This window comes from Nerophis lumbriciformis, linkage group LG04 (genome assembly GCF_033978685.3).
Source record: "Nerophis lumbriciformis linkage group LG04, RoL_Nlum_v2.1, whole genome shotgun sequence".
In the NCBI taxonomy this organism is placed as follows: Eukaryota; Metazoa; Chordata; class Actinopteri; order Syngnathiformes; family Syngnathidae; genus Nerophis; species Nerophis lumbriciformis.
The window spans coordinates 43,156,964-43,170,081 of record NC_084551.2 but is presented as its reverse complement, the minus strand read 5'-3'; positions in this window follow the sequence as shown (position 1 = coordinate 43,170,081).

Here is a 13,118-nt window from a genome sequence, read left to right as displayed (position 1 = left end):
TAAGAACATTTCTGTCATAATGAGTAAAAAACTACTTTTTGTGTTTGCAAACCTTAAAATAGCATATGTTTCGAGTAACACTCACAAGCATGCATTGTTTTAGGCTTTAATAACCTATTTTGCATGTGTGGTTAGGGAGTTATGTTTAAATAACAGTCAAATTGAATGTAGCAGTTAACTGTCATTATGAGTAAACCCCTAATTTATGTAATTGTACACCTTACCAAATTAACTGATTCTTGTAAAACTCACATAGATACAATATTTAGGCATTTTTAGACATAATACATGTTCCGTTTTGGAGTTATGTTTATATAACTTTCATATTTGGTATGACAGTTATACTGTCATATTGTATTAAAAAAAACTAGCTTGAGTCTTTGTAAAACTTACAAAAGATACATTTTCTAGTAAAACTAACAAAGATACATGTCTTCAAGCATTATTAGACATGTTGCATGTTTGGTGTAGGAATTATGTTGAAAAACATTTTTATTGCTTTTTTTGCATTATCTCAGGATTTTAAGAACATTACTGGCATATTGAGTAAAAAACTACTATGGAAGTATACTGTCACATTCAATCTGACTGTTTTTTAAACATAACTCCTAAATCATGCAAGTAAAATGTCAAATAATGCCTGGAGAAATGTATCTTTGTAAGTTTTACAGGAAAAAAATAGTTTGTAAGGTTTGTAAAGACACAAGTTAGCTTTTTTTTTACTCAATATGACAGTATAACTGTCATACTAAATATGAAAGTTGAATAAATATAACACCAAAACCAAACTTGCAATCCGTCTAAAAATGCCTGTAATATTGAATATATGTGAGTTTTACCAGAATCAGTTATTTTGGTAAAGTTTACAAATACAAAAATTGGGTTTTACTCTTAATAACTGCCATATTCAAAATAACAGTTATTTAAACATAGCTCCTAAACCAAATATGCTAAATGGCTAATAATGCCTGGAGAAATGAATCTTTGTGAGTTTTACTAGAAAACATTTTTTTTGTAAGGTTTGTAAAGACAAAAGTTAGTTGTTTTTTTTACTCAATATGATGGTATAACTGTCATACTATATATGAAAGTTAGATAAACATAATTCCAAATCCAAACTCCTAAACCAAACTTGCAGTCTGTCTTAAACTGCCTGTAATATTTAATCTATGTGAGTTTTGACAGAATCAGGTATTTTGGTAAGGTTTACAAATACAAAACTTGGGTTTTACTCATAATGACAGTATAACTGCAACTTTTGATATGACAGTTATTTAAACATGACTCCTAAACCAAACATGATAAATGACTAATAATGCCTGGAGAAATGTAAGTTTGTGAGTTTTACTGGGAAAAAAATAATGTGTAAGGTTTATAAAGACACAAGTTATTTGTTTTATTTAATATGATGATATAACTGTCATACTAAATATGAAAGTTATATAAACATAACTCCAAAACCTAAATGCATTTTGTCTAAAAATGCCTGTAATACTGTATCTTTTTGAGTTTTACCAGAATCAGGTATTTTGGTAAGGTTGACAAATACAAACATTAGGTTTTACTCATAATGACAGTATACTGCCACATTCAATATGACGACTATTTAAACATTACTCCAAAACCAAACATGCATTATGTCTAAAAAAATTCCTATAATTTTGTATCTACGTGAGTTTTACTAGAATCAGTTGTTTTTGTAAGGTTTACAAATACAAAATATTAGTTTTTCTCATAATGAGAGTATACTGTCACAATCAATCTGACACAATGGCTAATAATGCCTAGAGGAATGTATCTTTGTGAATTTTACTGGAACAAATATTGTGTAAGGTTTGTAAAGACACACGTTAGTTTTTTTTACTTAATTTTACAGTATAGCTGTCATACTATATATGAAAGTTTTATAAACATGACTCCAAAACCAAACATGCAATCCGTCTAAAAATGTCTGTAATATTTATTATATGTAAGTTTTATCAGAATCAGGTATTTTGGTAAGGTCTACAAATCAAAAAATTTAGCTTTACTCATAGTGACAGTATAACTGCCACACTCAGTATGACAGTTATTTAACCATAACTCCTAAAACACAAATGCAAAATGACTAATAATGCCTAGAGAAATGTATATTTGTGAATTTTACTGGAAAAAAATATTTTGTAAGGTTTGTAAAGATACAAATTAGTGTTTTATTACTCAATATGATGGTATAACTGTCATACTAAATATGAAAGTTATATAAACATAACTCCAAAACCAAACATACATGTCTAAAAATTCCTGTAATATTGTATCGATGTGGGTTTTACCAGATACAGGTTTTTTGGTAAGGTTTACAAATACAAAAAATAGGTTTTACTCATAATGACAGTATAACTGCCACATTCAATATGACAGTTATTTAAACATAACTCCTAAACCAAACATGTTAAATGGCTAATAATGCCTGGGGAAATGTATCTTTGTGAGTTTAACTGGAAACAAAATATTTTGTAAGGTTTGTAAAGACAAAAGTTAGTTTTTTTTACTCATAATGACAGTATAACTGCCACATTCAAAATGACAGTTATATAAACATAACGCCAAAACCAAACATGCATTATGTCTAAAAATGCCTGTAATATTAAATCTATGTGAGTTTGACCAGAATCAGGTATTTTGGTAAGGTTTACAAATAAAAAAGTAGGTTTTACTCATAATGACAGTATAACTGCCACGTTCAAAATTACAGTTATTTAAACATAACTCCTAATTTAAACATGCTGAATGGCTAATACTGCCTGGAGAAAGGTATCTTTGTGAGTTTAACTGGAAAATAAAAATATTTTGTAAGGTTTGTAAAGACACAAGTTAAGTTTTTTTATTCAATATGTTTGTATAACTGTCATAATAAATGTAAAAGATACATAAACATAACTCCAAAACCAAACATGCATTATGTCTAAAAATGCCTGTAATTTTGTATACATGTGAGTTTTACTAGAATCAGTTGTTTTTGTATGGTTTACAAATACAACATATTAGTTTTACTCATTATGACAGTATACTGTCACATTTAATCTGACAAAATGGCTAATAATGCCTTGAGGAATGTATCTTTGTGATTTTTACTGGAAAAAATATTTTGTAATGTTTGTAAAGACACGAGTTAGTTTTTTTTTTTTTTTTACACAATTTTACAGTATAGCTGTCATACGATCTATGAAAGTTATATAAACACAACTCCAAAACCAAATATGCAATATGCGAATTTTATCAGAATCAGGTATTTTGGTAAGGTTTACAAAAAAAAAAATTAGGTTTTACTCATAGTGACAGTATAACTGCCACACTCAATATGACAGTTATTTAAACATAACTCCTAAACCAACCATGATAAATGGCTAATTATACCTGGAGAAATGTATCTTTGTGAGTTTTCTGGAGAAAAAAAAGAAGTAAGGTTTATAAAGACACAAGTTATTTTTTTTACTCAATATAATTGTATAACTGTCATACTAAATATGAAAGTTGTTTAAACATAACTCCAAAACCAAACATGCATTATGTCTAAAAATGCCTGCAATATTGTATCTATGTGATTTTTACCAGAATCAGGTATTTTTGGTAAGGTTTACAAATACAAAAATTAGGTTTTACTCATAATGACAGTATACTACTACATTCAATCTGACAGTTATTTAAAGATAACTCCTAAACCACACATACAAAATGGCTAATAATGCCTGGAGAAATGTATCTTTGTGAGTTTTCCTGGAAAAAAATTTTTTTTATAAGGTTTGTAAAGACACAAGTTAGTTTTTTTTACTTAATATGACAGTATAACTGTCTTACTAAATATTAAAGTTAAATAAACATAACTCCAAAACCAAACTTGCAATACGTCTAAAAATGCCTGTAATATTGAATCTATGTGAGTTTTACCAGAATCAGGTATTCAGGTAAGGTTTACAAATACAAAAATTGGGTTTTACTCATAATGACAGTATAACTGCCGTATTCAAAATAACAGTTATTTAAACACAACTCCTAAACCAAACATGCTAAATGGCTAATAATGCCTGGAGAAATGTATCTTTGTGAATTTTACTAGAAAAAACTATTTTGTAAGGTTTGTAAAGACAAAAGTTTTTTTTTTTTTACTGAATATGATGGTATAACTGTCAAACTAAATATAAAATTAATATAAACATAATTCCAAACACAAACTCCTAAACCAAACTTGCAATCCGTCTTAAACTGTCTTTAATATTGAATCTATATGAGTTTTACCTGAATCAGGTATTTTGGTAAAGACACGAGTTAGTTGTTTTTTTTACACAATTTAACAGTATAGCTGTCATACTATATATGAAAGTTATATAAACACAACTCCAAAACCAAATATGCAATCCGTCTAAAATGCCTGTAATATTGAATATATGTGAGTTTTATCAGAATCAGGTATTTTGGTAAGGTTTACAAAAACAAAAATTAGGTTTTACTTATATTGACAGTATAACTGCCACACTCAATATGACAGTAAATTAAACATAACTCCTAAAACACAAATGCAAAATGACTAATAATGCCTAGAGAAAGGTATATTTGTGAATTTTACTGGAAAACAATATTTTGTAAGGTTTGTAAATATACAAATTATTTTTTGTTTTTTACTCAATATGATGGTATAACTTTCATACTAATTATGAAAGTTATATAAACATAACTCCAAAACCAAACATGCTTTATGTCTAAAAATTCCTGTAATATTGTATCAATGTGGGTTTAACCAGAATCAGGTATTTTGGTAAGGTTTACAAATACAAAAAATAGGTTTTACTCATAATGACAGTATAACTGCCACACTCAATATGACAGTTGTTTAAACATAACTCCTAAACCAAACATGATAAATGGCTAATTATGCCTGGAGAAATGTATCTTTGTGAGTTTTACTGGGAATTTTTTTTTGTAAGGTTTATAAAGACACAAGTTTTTTTTTTTTTTTACTCAATATGATGGTATAACTGTCATACTAAATATAAAAGTTGTATAAACATACTAATATGCATTATGTCTAAAAATGCCTGCAATATTGTATCTATGTGATTTTTGCCAGAATCAGGTATTTTTGGTAAGGTTTACAAATACAAAAATTAGGTTTTACTCACTATGACAGTATACTGTCACATTCAATCTGACAGTTATTTAAACATACTGTAACTCCTAAACCACAATTAAAAAATGGCTAATAATGCCTGGAAAAATGTATCTTTGTGAATTTTACTAGAAAAAAAACATTTTGTAAGGTTTGTGAAGAAAAACGTTTTTTTTTTTTTTAATTCAATATGATGGTATAACTGTCAAACTAAATATAAAAGTAATATAAACCTAATTCCAAAACCAAACTCCTAAACCAAACTTGCAATCCGTCTTAAACTGCCTGTAATATTGAATCTATATGAGTTTTAACAGAATAAGGTATTTTGGTAAGGTTTACAAATACAAAACTTGGGTTTTACTCATAATGACAGTATAACTGCATTATTTGATATGACAGTTATTTAAACATAACTCCTAAACCAAACATGATAAATGGCTAATAATGCCTGGAAAAATGTATATAAACATAACTCCAAAACCAAACATGCATTATGTCTAAAAATGCCTGTAATATTGTATCTATGTGAGTTTTTCCAGAATCAGGTATTTTGGTAAGGTTTATAAATACAAAATTTAGGTTTTTTTCATAGTGACAGTATAACTGCCATATTCAAAATAACAGTTATTTAAACATAACTCCTGAACCAAACATGCTAAATGGCTATTAATGCCTGGAGAAATGTATACAAACATAACTCCAAAACCAAACATGCATTATGTCTAAAAATGCCTTTAGTATTGTATCTATGTGAGTTTTACCAGAATCAGGTATTTTGGTAATGTTGAAATATACAAAAATTAGGTTTTAATTTATTTATTTATTTTTTAATATATTTTATTAATATTATTTTTTAATTTTTCCCCTCCCTCAGGGGGGGGGGCTCGGCGGGGCGGTTGCTGGTTGTTCCATCTCCATCGTTGGGGTCCCTGCGGGTGGGGTGGGTGGTTCCCGTGGCCCTGTGCCTGGGTGGTCCTGCGGCGGCCGGTTTGGGTGGGGTGGCCGGGGGCTGGCCTCGCCGCGCTCTCCGGGGGTGGGGGGTGGGCTCGTGGGGGCCCGGTTGCCGGTGGGGCGGGGGCGGTCTTCCCGTCCGGTTGCGGGGAGTCTCTGGGTCCCTCGGGCGGGGCGTCTCGCCTTTCTGCCCGTGTGGGGTGTGGCTCTCGCTGGCTTGGGGTCTGGCTGTCCCCTGCTTTTCTCGTGCCCTGTCCTCTGCCGGGTGCGTCTGTCTGCGGCCTGCTGCTGGCCCTTGTGGGCGGTACGGTGGGTCGGGCTCTGGGGTTCCTGTCGCTGGCCGGCTTGGCTGCGTGGGGGTGGTGGTCCCTGGTTCCCTGGGCACCACGCCTCCTGTTTGTGGGTTGGGCTCTCGGGGGTGATGGGGCCGTGCTCTGGCTCCCACGCACTCTGGGAGTCGAATGTATTGTACATGCAAATTCACATATGCTCACATACGTACATAGGTACCTACGCTCCCACATACATACACAAATACAGTACATATTTACCTACCTAATGTTCGTACATCCACACGCACATTCAATATACAAACATACACATACACATACTGTACATATACATTCACTGTACAAACACATATACACATTCTGTACATATACATTCATTGTACAAACACATATACACATTCTGTACATATACAAGTACATATGCATACTTACACTCATGCACATAATCACGTTTCATCAAACATATATTTACGTTGTTGCCCTAGGGTAAACTGGGTGTAACACATGGCACACTGACAAAGCTTAACCTATTGTGACTATAACAATCTACAAGGTTAATGTAGGTTGCTTCTCTTTCTCCCCCTCCATTTTTCTGCATTCTTTCGTATCTCAAGTTATCATTACGTATATGTATTGTTGCATTTAAACAACTGTATTGTTGATAATAAAGGTAAATTATTGGTATTGTTCAATATCAATAGCGCTATTTCTATTGGTATTTGTATTGATCCATTTGTAGTGTAATAATGCTCATTGTCATTTCTGTATTATTTTTTATTTTTCGCTAACTGCTTATTTGCTATTACTTTTACCATCATATTTGTACATGTCATATTTGCTGATGTTGCTCTATTGTTGTTGTTGTTGTTGTTTGCTGTTGTTGTTTTTGTCTCTCTGTCTAATCCCCCTCTTGTCCCCACAATTTCCCCCTCTGTCTTCTTTTTTTTTCTCTTTCTATCCCCTCCTGCTCCGGCCCGGCTGCACTAAATGATAATATAAATACATTTAATAAAGTCAAATACAAATAAGGCAACAAGAGAAGTATCCTACACTTCTCTTTTGTAAAGTAAATCTGAACAGCCGACATGGGCATCTACATCAACTATATGATTTGCCTGAGAAGCTGGACAGGACATAAAAAAAAAATAATAATAATAATAAAATAAAAAAATAAAAAAAAAAATAAAAAAAAATTAGGTTTTACTCATAATGACAGTATAACTGCCACATTGACTGCCACCAAACATGCATGATGTCTAAAAATGCCTATAATTTTGTATCCATGTGAGTTTTACTAGAATCAGTTGTTTTTGTAAGGTTTACAAATACAAAATATTAGTTTTACTCATAATGACAGTATACTGTCACATTTAATCTGACAAAATGGCTAATAATGCCTTGAGGAATGTATATTTGTGAATTTTACTGGAAAAAAATATTTTGTAAGGTTTGTAAAGATACGATTTAGTTGGGTTTTTTCACACAATTTAACAGTATAGCTGTCATACTATATATGAAAGTTATATAAACACAACTCCAAAACCAAATATGCAATCCGTCTAAAAATGCCTGTAATATTGAATACATGTGAGTTTGATCAGAATCAGGTATTTTGGTAAGGTTTACAAAAACAAAAATTAGGTTTTACTCATAGTGACAGTATAACTGCCACACTCAATATGACAGTTAATTAAACATAACTCCTAAAACACAAATGCAAAATGACTCCAAAACCAAACATTCATTATGTCTAAAAATGCCTTTAGTATTGTATCTATGTGAGTAAGTATGTATGTAAGGTTTACAAATACAAAATATTAGTTTTATTCATATTGACAGTATACTGTCACATTTAATCTGACAAAATGGCTAATAATGCCTTGAGGAATGTATCTTTGTGAGTTTCACTGGAAAACATATTTTGTAAGGTTTGTAAAGACACAAGTTAGTTGTTTTTTTTACACAATTTAACAGTATAGCTGTCATACTATATATGAAAGTTATATAAACAAAATTCCAAAACCAAATATGCAATCCATCTCAAAATGCCTGTAATATTGAATATATGTGAGTTTTATCAGAATCAGGTATTTTGGTAAGGTTTACGAATACAAAAATTAGGATTTACTCATAGTGACAGTATAACTGCCACACTCAATATGACAGTTTTTTTTAACATAACTCCTAAAAAACAAATGCAAAATGACTAATAATGCCTGGAAAAATGTATCTTTGTGAATTTTAATGAAAAAAAAAAAATTTGTAAGGTTTGTAAAGACACAAATTAGTTTTTTTTTACTCAATATGATGGTATAACTGTCATACTAAATATGAAAGTTATATAAACATAACTCCAAAACCAAACATGTTTTATTTCTAAAAATTCCTGTAATATTGTATCTATGTGAGTTTTACCAGAATCAGGTATTTTGGTAAGGTTTACAAATACAAAAAATAGGTTTTACTCATAATGACAGTATAACTGCCACACTCAATATGACAGTTGTTTAAACATAACTCCTAAACCAAACATGATAAATGGCTAATTATGCCTGGAGAAATGTATCTTTGTGAGTTTTACTGGGAATTTTTTTTTGTAAGGTTTATAAAGACACAAGTTGTTGTTTTTTTTACTCAATATGATGGTATAACTGTCATACTAAATATAAAAGTTGTATAAACATAACTCCAAAAACAAATATGCATTATGTCTAAAAATGCCTGCAATATTGTATCTATGTGATTTTTACCAGAATCAGGTATTTTTGGTAAGGTTTACAAATACAAAAATTAGGTTTTACTCACTATGACAATATACTGTCACATTCAATCTGACAGTTATTTAAACATACTGTAACTCCTAAACCACAATTACAAAATGGCTAATAATGCCTGGAAAAATGTATCTTTGTGAATTTTACTAGAAACAAAATATTTTGTAAGGTTTGTAAAGAAAAACATTTTTTTTTTTTTACTCAATATGATGGTATAACTGTCAAACTAAATATAAAAGTAATATAAACATAAATCCAAAACCAAACTCCTAAACCAAACTTGCAATCCGTCTTAAACTGCCTGTAATATTGAATCTATATGAGTTTTACCAAAATAAGGTATTTTGGTAAGGTTTACAAATACAAAACTTGGGTTTTACTCATAATGACAGTATAACTGCATTAATTGATATGACAGTTATTTAAACATAACTCCTAAACCAAACATGCATTATGTCTAAAAATGCCTGTAATATTGTATCTATGTGAGTTTTACCAGAATCAGGTATTTTGGTAAGGTTTATAAATACAAAATTTAGTTTTTTTTCATAGTGACAGTATAACTGCCATATTCAAAATAACAGTTATTTAAACATAACTCCTGAACCAAACATGCTAAATGGCTATTAATGCCTGGAGAAATGTATACAAACATAACTCCAAAACCAAACATGCATTATGTCTAAAAATGCCTTTAGTATTGTATCTATGTGAGTTTTACCAGAATCAGGTATTTTGGTAATGTTGAAATATACAAAAAATAGGTTTTACTCATAATGACAGTATAACTGCCACATTGACTGCCACCAAACATGCATGATGTCTAAAAATGCCTATAATTTTGCATCCATGTGAGTTTTACTAGAATCAGTTGTTTTTGTAAGGTTTACAAATACAAAATATTAGTTTTACTCATAATGACAGTATACTGTCACATTTAATCTGACAAAATGGCTAGTAATGCCTTGAGGAATGTATATTTGTGAATTTTACTGGAAAAAATATTTTGTAAGGTTTGTAAAGATACGATTTAGTTGGATTTTTTCACACAATTTAACAGTATAGCTGTCATACTATATATGAAAGTTATATAAACACAACTCCAAAACCAAATATGCAATCCGTCTAAAAATGCCTGTAATATTGAATACATGTGAGTTTGATCAGAATCAGGTATTTTGGTAAGGTTTACAAAAACAAAAATTAGGTTTTACTCATAGTGACAGTATAACTGCCACACTCAATATGACAGTTAATTAAACATAAGTCCTAAAACACAAATGCAAAATGACTCCAAAACCAAACATGCATTATGTCTAAAAATGCCTTTAGTATTGTATCTATGTGAGTAAGTATGTATGTAAGGTTTACAATTATAAAATATTAGTTTTATTCATAATGACAGTATACTGTCACATTTAATCTGACAAAATGGCTAATAATGCCTTGAGGAATGTATCTTTGTGAGTTTCACTGGAAAACATATTTTGTAAGGTTTGTAAAGACACAAGTTAGTTGTTTTTTTTTACACAATTTAACAGTATAGCTGTCATACTATATATGAAAGGTATATAAACAAAATTCCAAAACCAAATATGCAATCTGTCTAAAAATGCCTGTAATATTGAATATATGTGAGTTTTATCAGAATCAGGTATTTTGGTAAGGTTTACGAATACAAAATTTAGGTTTTACTCATAGTGACAGTATAACTGCCACACTCAATATGACAGTTTTTCTTAAACATAACTCCTAAAAAACAAATGCAAAATGACTAATAATGCCTGGAAAAATGTATCTTTGTGAATTTTAATGAAAAACAAAAATTTTGTAAGGTTTGTAAAGACACAAATTAGTTTTTTTTACTCAATATGATGGTATAACTGTCATACTAAATATGAAAGTTATATAAACATAACTCCAAAACCAAACATGTTTTATTTCTAAAAATTCCTGTAATATTGTATCTATGTGAGTTTTACTAGAATCAGGTATTTTGGTAAGGTTTACAAATACAAAAAATAGGTTTTACTCATAATGACAATATAACTGCCACATTTAACATGACAGGTATTTAAACATAATTACTAAACCAAACATGATAAATGACTACTTATGCCTGGAGAAATGTATCTTTGTGAGTTTTACTGGGGGAAAAAAATTGTAAGGTTTATAAAGACACACGTTATTTTTTTTTACTCAATAAGACGGTATAACTGTCATACTAAATATGAAAGTTATATAAACATAACTCCAAAAACAAACATGAATTTTGTCTAAAAATACCTGTAATATTGTATCTATGTGAGTTTTACCACAATCAGGTATTTTGGTAAGGCGTACAAATACAAAAATTAGGTTTTACTCACTATGACAGTATACTGTCACATTCAATCTGACAGTTATGTAAACAAAACTCCTAAACCACACATACAAAATGGCTAATAATGCCTGGAGAAATGTATCTTTGTGAGTTATCCTGGAAAAAAAATAAAAATGTATAAGGTTTGTAAAGACACAAGTTAGTTTTTTTTACTTAATATGACAGTAAAACTGTCATAATAAATATGAATGTTAAATAAACATAACTCCAAAACCAAACTTGCAATACGTCTAAAAATGCCTGTAATATTGAATCTATGTGAGTTTTACCAGAATCAGGTATTTTGGTAAGGTTTACAAATACAAAAAATGGGTTTTACTCATAATGACAGTATAACTGCCATATTCAAAATAACAGTTATTTAAACATAACTCCTAAACCAAACATGCTAAATGGCTAATAATGCCTGGAGAAATGTATCTTTGTGAGTTTTACTAGAAAAAAATATTTTGTAAGGTTTGTAAAGACAAAAGTTTTGTTTTTTTTACTGAATATGATGGTATAACTGTCAAACTAAATATAAAAGTAATATAAATATCATTCCAAAACCAAACTCCTAAACCAAACTTGCAATCCGTCTTAAACTGCCTGTAATAGTGAATCTATATGAGTTTTACCAGAATCAGGTATTTTGGTAAGGTTTACAAATACAAAACTTGGGTTTTACTCATAATGATAGTATAACTGCATTATTTGATATGACAGTTATTTAAACATAACTCCTAAACCAAACATGATAAATAGCTAATAATGCCTGGAAAAATGTATATAAACATAACTCCAAAACCAAACATGCATCATGTCTAAAAATGCCTGTAATATTGTATCTATGTGAGTTTTACTAGAATCAGTTGTTTTTGTAAGTTTTTCAAATACAAAATATTGGTTTTACTCACTATGACAGTATACTGTCACATTCAATCTGACAGCTATTTAAAAATAACTCCTAAACCACACATGCAAAATGACTAATAATGCCGAGAAAAATGTATCTATCTGAATTTTATTGGAAAAAAATATTTTGTGAGGTTTTTAAAATTACGAGTTTGTTATTTTTTACTCAATTTGACATTATAACTGTCATACTAAATATGAAAGTTATATACACATAACTCTAAAACCAAACTTGCAATCCGTCTAAAAATGCCTGTAATATTGAATCTATGTGAGTTTTACCAAAATCAGGTATTTTGGTAAGGTTTACAAATACAAAATTTAGGTTTTACTCATAATGACAGTATAACTGCCACACTCAATATGACAGTTTTTTTAAACATAACTCTTAAAAAAACAAATGCAAAATGACTAATAATGCCTGGAAAAATGTATCTTTGTGAATTTTAATGAAATTTTTTTTTTTTGTAGGTTTGTAAAGACACAAATTAGTTTTTTTTTACTCAATATGATGGTATAACTGTCATACTGAATATGAAAGTTATATAAACATAACTCCAAAACCAAACATGTTTTATTTCTAAAAATTCCTGTAATATTGTATCTATGTGAGTTTTACCAGAATCAGCTATTTTGGTAAGGTTTACAAATACAAAAAATAGTTTTTACTCATAATGACA